Source organism: Myotis brandtii, unplaced genomic scaffold (assembly GCF_000412655.1).
Source record: "Myotis brandtii unplaced genomic scaffold, ASM41265v1 scaffold535, whole genome shotgun sequence".
NCBI classification, from domain to species: Eukaryota; Metazoa; Chordata; class Mammalia; order Chiroptera; family Vespertilionidae; genus Myotis; species Myotis brandtii.
The window spans coordinates 479,419-487,164 of NW_005369964.1; positions in this window are offsets into that span (position 1 = coordinate 479,419).

Here is a 7,746-nt window from a genome sequence, read left to right on the forward strand (position 1 = left end):
GAGCCCAGCCGCCGGGGGAGCTGGGTGCGTGCGCATTCTCCCGCTCCTCGTCGGGGTTGGACCTGGGCCCTCTGACTTTGAAGTTGGTTGTCCTGTCCTGCTTCTTCCTGGGAATGGTGACACCTCACCACAGGTACTGGAATGGAATTCCCAGAACGACGGTGTTGGACCTCCAGGTCTCCCCATTCACGTTTCCGTTCTGCGGACCGCGTCCTGATGGACCCCACACAATGCACCAGCCTCCAAGAGGGCATTCTTGGCGCCTGGCAGTTTATCTTCAGCCCTGTCTGCGCGGTGCTTTTACAGGCACCACCTTGCTAGTTGTGTAGCAGGTTAAAAAAAAATCCGTTAAAGACGCTGAAAAGTTGTTCTCAACAAGACACGCTCATAAACGAGGGACAAGAATTGATGAAAGCGGTGCAACGGTTGCCACGTGGAGGCGTCAAATCGCTCTAACTTACATGTCCCTTGTTTGAAAGTTTGCAAAAATGTCAGTGATGCAATAGCAAAAAACACACACAAAAAAACACACCGTATTTATGGAGCACCAGGCAGTTCTCAAAACACCGGGAAATACAAGACTTCGTTTGAACACCGAAACTATCCTTTGAGGTAGCCTGGACAGGTATTATTATCGTCTTTTACAGCTGAAGGGACTTTGAAATACCAAGTCCTTTGCCCAGGGGCACACATGTAGCATTAGCAAGTAGGCAAGCCAAGACTAGAACCCAGACATTTCTGACCCTAGTCACCAGGTCCTAACCCCTCACAGTTCTCGGATAGGCCTTAGGAAAACAAGATGTATTTGTTCTCTGGGAATTAACTTAAAATCCTTTTTAAAGTGTTTGCATTTTCAACTTTACTCACCCTTTGAGAAACAAGATTTTTAAGTCATGCCGAGTATTTTTGTTGTTCTCAGATCACCTCTACACTTCAGAAGATAAGAGCAATTTCAAAATTTTGTGATGTGTTTTTAACCATCTCTGATATATTTAAATATGCTTCATATCCAGTTGGAAGATTTAAGTTTTTGACATCCTTTAATGGAACTACTTTATCTCTTTGAATAGGATCATTGCTTTTGTCTGTACTTTTTTCAAATTTGTTCTTTCTTTTGCTCATTCTTCACCTTTTACTTCCTAGGGATACCTCTTCCCAATTTGTATTCATTTTAACCCCCTTCACCCCATGCATTTCCCCCTACACTAATCCTTGAAAGTTTGGAGATTGTTTAAACAGAGACTATAGTATTTCCTTGTCTGAAAAAGAATCCCCTCTGGCTGTGTACTCTTCAACTGAGTACAGAGATGTGGACCATAGACAGGAAGTGCATAAAGTGAGAAAATACAAGGGAAATTGGCCCATCTACTTGGAGCAAAGAATTGGCTCTAGATACCCACCTCCTATTGCCCTGTATTGTTTTACTTCCCCTTAATATATAATGAAATATTATCTAAATTACAGCCACCTACTGTTATTTTCCATTATTTTGCCTTTGTCTTCAGCTAAATATTGCATTAATTAAAGAGCTATTATTTGAAAACTAAAAAGTCCATTGTCCATACCACCTCTTGACAACTTATTAAAAGTTAAATAAGATCGGTCTCCACTAGTTACACTTTCTCATTTATTTCTAACATTCATTGCTTGACTTTGGTTCTCCTTCCTAGAAACAACTTTAAAAACAAAATTAAAACAATACTGACAATGATAGCATTCTAAATAAGTCCGGGGGGGGGGGGGGATAATAAAATAAATAAATAAATAAGTCCAGGATTATACCATTTTTCTAAAAGCCTTTGATGCAGAAATCTATCAGAGGCTTTTTGAAAAACTGAATAAGATCTCTGGGTTCACCCTGGCTGGTTTGGCTCAGTGGATAGAGCATTGGCCTGGGGACTGAAGAGTCCAGGGTTCAATTCTGATCAGGGGCACATGCCCAGGTTGTGGGCTCCATCCTCAGTAGGGGGCATGCAGGAGGCAGCCAATCAGTGATTCTCTCTCATTGATGTTTCTATCTCTCTCCCCCTTCCTCTCTGAAATCAATAAAAATATATTTAAAAAAAAAAAGATCTCTTGGTTCCACAATGTCTTTTTGTCTACTTTATGGATCTGATTTGCCTTCACAGAAACCATGCATAAGTTTTCTGTGACTTTTCCCACCAGCTACTTCATCCACCCTGTTTTTAGTGCACCTTTGAGATATTGAATTAACTCAGTTTACAAGTTCATCAGAATTTAGATTTGTCAGTTCACTTCAGATTTTTTTTTTTTAAATCCTCACTCAAGGATATTTTTCCATTGATTTTCAGAGAGAGGGAAAGACAGAGAGAATATCAATGTGAGGGAAACACATCAATTGGTCACCTCCTGCACATGCCCTGACCAAGGCCCGGGGCCAGGGAGGATCCTGCAAAAGAAGTAGTGCCCTTGACCGGAATCGAACCTGGAACCCTTTGGTCCACAGGCCAACGCTGTATTCACTGAGCCAAACCCGCTAAGGCCAACACACATTTTTTTTAAAGCATCCAATACAATGTGTGTAACACAGTGCTAGATGCTCTGGGTAAAAAATAAATGATTCTTTGCCATTGAGAAGCTTAGAAACTAAATATGTAGACTGGAAATAATTTTACATAGTAATACTTTTAAAAGGCTAGTACACGTGATAGTACAGTTGACCCTTGAACAACACAGGAGTTAGAAGCACTGACTGCTCACACAATCTGAAATTCCATGTATAACTTTTCACTCTCCCAAAACATAACTACCCTTGGTATCCATGGAGGGTTGGCTTTGGGACCCCAGCAGATACCTAAATCAGAGGATGCTCAAGTCCCATATATAAAATGGCATAGATCTGTGGACTTCCAACTATGGATCGAAAACAGTGCAGGCATTGATTGAAAAAAATCTGCCTATAAGTGGACCCTTGCAGTTCAAACCTGTATTATTCAAGGGTCAACTATATCCAGTAAGGGTGAAGAGTATGGGTTCTAAAGAATCTTTTCTAGAAATTTCAGAAAAGAACAATCCATCCCTGGTTTTTCAGTTGTATAACTCACCCCACTTTAAAAAAAAAAATCTTAAGCTAATTAGAAGTGAGCAAAAACAGTTTCTGTCACTTGTGATCAAGAGTCCTGAATTGTGTTGTGTTCCTCTCCCTGCTCCCTCCATCAGTGAATGGCACCCCCATCCACCTGGTCACTTAAGTTGAAAACCTGAGTTATTTTCTACATTAACTGTGTATTCCATTTTCTGTTACTCCAATCTGTCCCTCCCCCCCCCCTTTTTTTTACTGTACATAACCATCCACCAAAGCCCTTCCCTAGGCTTATCTTTATGGAAATACAATATGGAAGCTGGGTTTTTTAAATCATGAAAAAAGGGATCATTTAATTTCATTGTGTGCTTCGCATATAATGATACTGTTTCCAAGCATTTTGGGAGAAAAAGGTCCCATCTCTGTCTGTCCCACCGTGGAACAAGTCCAATCTTGTCTCAGCAGGGCCAGAATTAAGGCCACTACCCAGAGTTTTGCTCCATATTAAAGTCCAATCCAGTCCAGCACCTGCTAGCTTAGCTTGTGTTCCCAGCTATAGTCCATTTCATATGGAGTCCCCATGGGCATGGACCATGTGGCTGCTTAGGGCGACATGGCTCTGGAGAGCGAACAGGTGAGCGCAGAGCAAGCATGGGTGACGGAGCAAGAGAGAGCAAGAGGACCATGGTGAATAAGAGAGAGGGCATTCTTTGGAGATTTTAACCAGGAACTTTCCAAGATTTTGGGTGCTTCTGATGGGGTCCACCCCCTACCAGTGGTCAGCAAACTGCGGCTCGTCAAACCACAGCTCTCGAGCTACATGTGGCCCTTTGGCCCCTTGAGTGTGGCTCTTCCACAAAATACCAGCTCTTCCACAAAATACTGACTTCTGCGCATGGGCCACGAAGTTTCAATCGCACTGTACGAGTGCGCCCGCACGTGGTATTTTGTGGAAGAGCCACACTCAAGGGACCAAAGAGCCGCATGTGGCTCGAGAGCCGCGGTTTGCTGACCACGGGCCTAGGTAATATCCATTGTTTGCCAGGCTAGACTGACAAGCAAGTGCCTCCCCTGTGCCACCCAGATTTCTGCTGCACATGTGCCTATCTCCCTCTTTGTTTGATTTCTTCCCCCAGTGATCTGCTGGGAATGGACCTATGGTCTCCTGGGGAGCTCGAAGCTATAGCTTACAATGTCTGCCTTCCCTTTGCTTTCTTTATATTAATAACTAGCTACTAATTCCAATGATAACATTTCCACTTTCCTTCTTCCTCATAACCCCTCACTTTCCCCAATTAAGTGGTCTGAGTGGGATTGATCCTATATTTTATACCTGGTTTCCCGATTTAAGATTTTCAGCAAATGCTACTTCCCTGGCTTTAAAGATGGGTTCAGGGGAGGAAATGTAACCCCATCAAGAGCCCGGATGTGGTGAAATGTTTGCTAGGACTTCTGGAAAAGAACATCTGTCCTTGGACAGAATTTGCTGGACTACCCTCCTTTTCTGTTGAACATGGCTGAAAAGGGATGTAGCCCCGGGAGCTCTTGGCAACCATCTTTCTACCTGAGGGGAGCCTACTTCAGGATACAGCTAACTTGTACCCTAAAAAAAAACGGTGTCCCTGGTGACATGATTAGAGATGTGATAGCAGAGCAAGGAGGATGGGTCAAGTACAAAAACTCACCAGGGCAGAAAGCCCAGGATGCCTAGCAAGGGGCAAAACTGGGAAAACAAGAACCTTGCCCCTAGGGTAACCTATCCTCCCCTAGCTGCTAGCATATCACTGGTCATGAGGTTTAAACACCCTGACCTTTTCTCCCTAAAAATAACATCTGGGCCTCCTTTGTATTTTAGCTCCAGGCCCAGAAAAGCAGCAAAACCAGACAAGTGACTCTGTGGCTGCCTCAAGACCAGCTGTATTGACTAATGAGCCCCTCCCTGGCACCAACCAATCAGTGGAGACCAGGACCCTGAGGAGCTCTCACCCAATGGAGCTCACCCAAGCCATTCCCTTTCCTCCTTCTTTCCTCTAAGCCAGCGGTTCTTAACCTGTGGGTCGCAACCCCTTTGGCGGTTGAACGACCCTTTCACAGGGGTCGCTGAAGACCATCCTGCATATCAGATATTTACATTATGATTCATAACCATAGCAGCATTAGAGTTACGAAGTAGCAACGAAAATAATTTTATGGTTGGGTCACAACATGAGGAACTGTATGTAAAGGGCCAGAAGGTTGAGAACCACTGCAAGCCTTAGAGACTCAGGGACCCCATGAGACTTGCAACCAGGGGAGCATTGAGCAGTGGCAGCTCATCCTGGGCTAACCCCCTGGACCTGTCTCCAAAGACCCCTTTTTTCTGACTTTTCAATGAGCCAAAACAGCCCAGCCTGGGCTCTACTGTTGCTTCTTCTGTGCTCTTCTTTGTTTCACTATCCTAAGTGTGTTTTTGCTGTGGCCAATAAATTCTTTCTTGCTTTACTAAGGTTTGTCTTTTGATTGAAATCTTTCCTTTAAAGAAGACAAGAACTGAGGTCTCGTCATCTTGCCAGTAACAGAGATGCTGTTATGCACAAAAACTTTAACTTCCACAGTTGAAAGTCTTTTTATAAGCAAGATTTTATTGAACCAAAAAAGCTAGCCAAAAAGACTGGTCTTGGGGCATGGAGTTAAACCACCAGCAATATGGCTAGATAGAAAAGTCAGCATATCTGTCATCCAGGAGTTTTGCAAGCATTTTTATACATCAAATAGGGGAGCTGGGGAAGGAAAGAGGTAGTCTTGAAAGAATTTACATGAGCTATAGGCAAAGGAGAGGGGAAGGTGAAGCAGGGCCAGTTCTGGGGTAGCAATCTGCCTCAAGAAATGTCCACTCTTCTATTCTGGTCAAGGGCACATGTCTGGGTTGCGGGCTCGATCCCCAGTGGGGGGTGTGCAGGAGGCAACCAATCAATGATTCTCTCTCATCATTGTTTCTATCTCTCTTTCCCTCTCCCTTCCTCTCTGAAATCAATAAAAAAGAAAGAAAGAAAGAAAGAAAGAAAGAAAGAAAGAAAGAAAGAAAAATGTCCACTCTTGTGGACTGGATGGGGCAGCAGTCTGGAAACCCCACAGGTAAATAAGTGGAAGTTGCTGGATGCTGCTGGTGCCTGGCTAAAATAATCCATGGGCCCTGGCCAGTATTGTTCAGTGGTTAAAGCCTAAGCCTGCACACTGAAAGGCTGTGGGTTTGATTCCCAGTCAAGACCATGTACCTGGGTTTCAGGTTCGCTCCCCACCCCTGATTGGGGAGCATGCAGGACGCAACCAGTTGATGTATCTCTCCCACATTGATGTTTCTCTTTCTCTCTCTCTCTTCCCTCCCTCCCTTCTACTCTTTCTGAAAAGCAATGGAAAAAATACCCTCAGGTGAGGCTTAACCAATCATCATCATCATCATCATCATCATCTGCGGAAATAGCCACCTGTAAATTAATCCAAAATGCCAGCAGGCAAAACAGGAATATGAGAAGTCTTTTGTTAGTTGGTCAGCATCTATGAACAGACTAACAGATCTCTTTCTTTCACTCTCTGGCCACTGTAATTTAATGTAGAACAGTTTAGAGTTTTTAAAAAGTCGATGCTTAATTAAGCTGCCCTGAAATTAGTCTTACCTTTGGCCTTTCCAATTATGCGAGCCAATCAATTTAATTTATCTCTATGTTTTCCTTAACATTTACCCAAGTAATCTTAACTGATACATATACTATCTCATTTCCATATTCCCATTCAAAGAGTGAAAGGTTAACATCAGTGGTGCCTGGGCAAGCTAAATAGCCATGCCATCTAAGAGGATGAATAATGAAAAATTGAATTTATTTAAGGAATAAGGGATGGGAGGTGGCTATCCAAAGGGATATCCAAAGGGAAGGGCTACACCAAGCATATCAAACTCGCAGCCCACGGACCACATGTGGCCCACAATGAATATTTTTGCAGCCCAGCCAATATAATGGTATGTAAGAAACATCTTAATAAAAATTTCGTAACTTGCCCTAACCGGTTTGGCTCAGTGGATAGAACGTTGGCCTGCGGACTGAAGGGTCCTAGGTTCGATTCTGGTCAAGGGCATGTACCTTGGTTGCAGGCACATCCCCAGTAGGGGGCGTGCAGGAGGCAGCTGATCGATGCTTCTCTCTTATCGATGTTTCTAACTCTCTATCCCTCTCCCTTCCTCTCTGTAAAAAATCAATAAAATATATTTTAAAAAATTTCATAACTTAATTTTTACAATATCCTGTTATACATAACTGGAGGGGCCCAGTGCGAATTTGTGCACCAGTGGGGTCCCTTCGCCTGGCCTGCGGGATCAGGCTGAAACCAGCTCTCCAACATCCCCTGAAGGGTTCCAGATTGCAAGAGGGTGCAAGCCAGCCAGAGGAACCCCACTGGTGCACACTCGAGGCCGGGGAGGGACGCAGGAAATTGGCCAGCCGGGAAGAACTGCAGGAGGGCTCCAAGGCATGTCTGGCCCGTTTCGCTCAGTCCTAATTTGCCGGACCCCAGCAGCAAGCTAACTTACCAGTCTGAGCGTCTGCCCCCTGGTGGTCAGTGCACATCATAGTGAGCTGTTGAGCAGCCTTAGCATGTCATTAGCATATTACACTTTGATTGGTTGAAAGGCAACCAGTCGACCAGACACTTAGCATATCAGGCTTTTATTA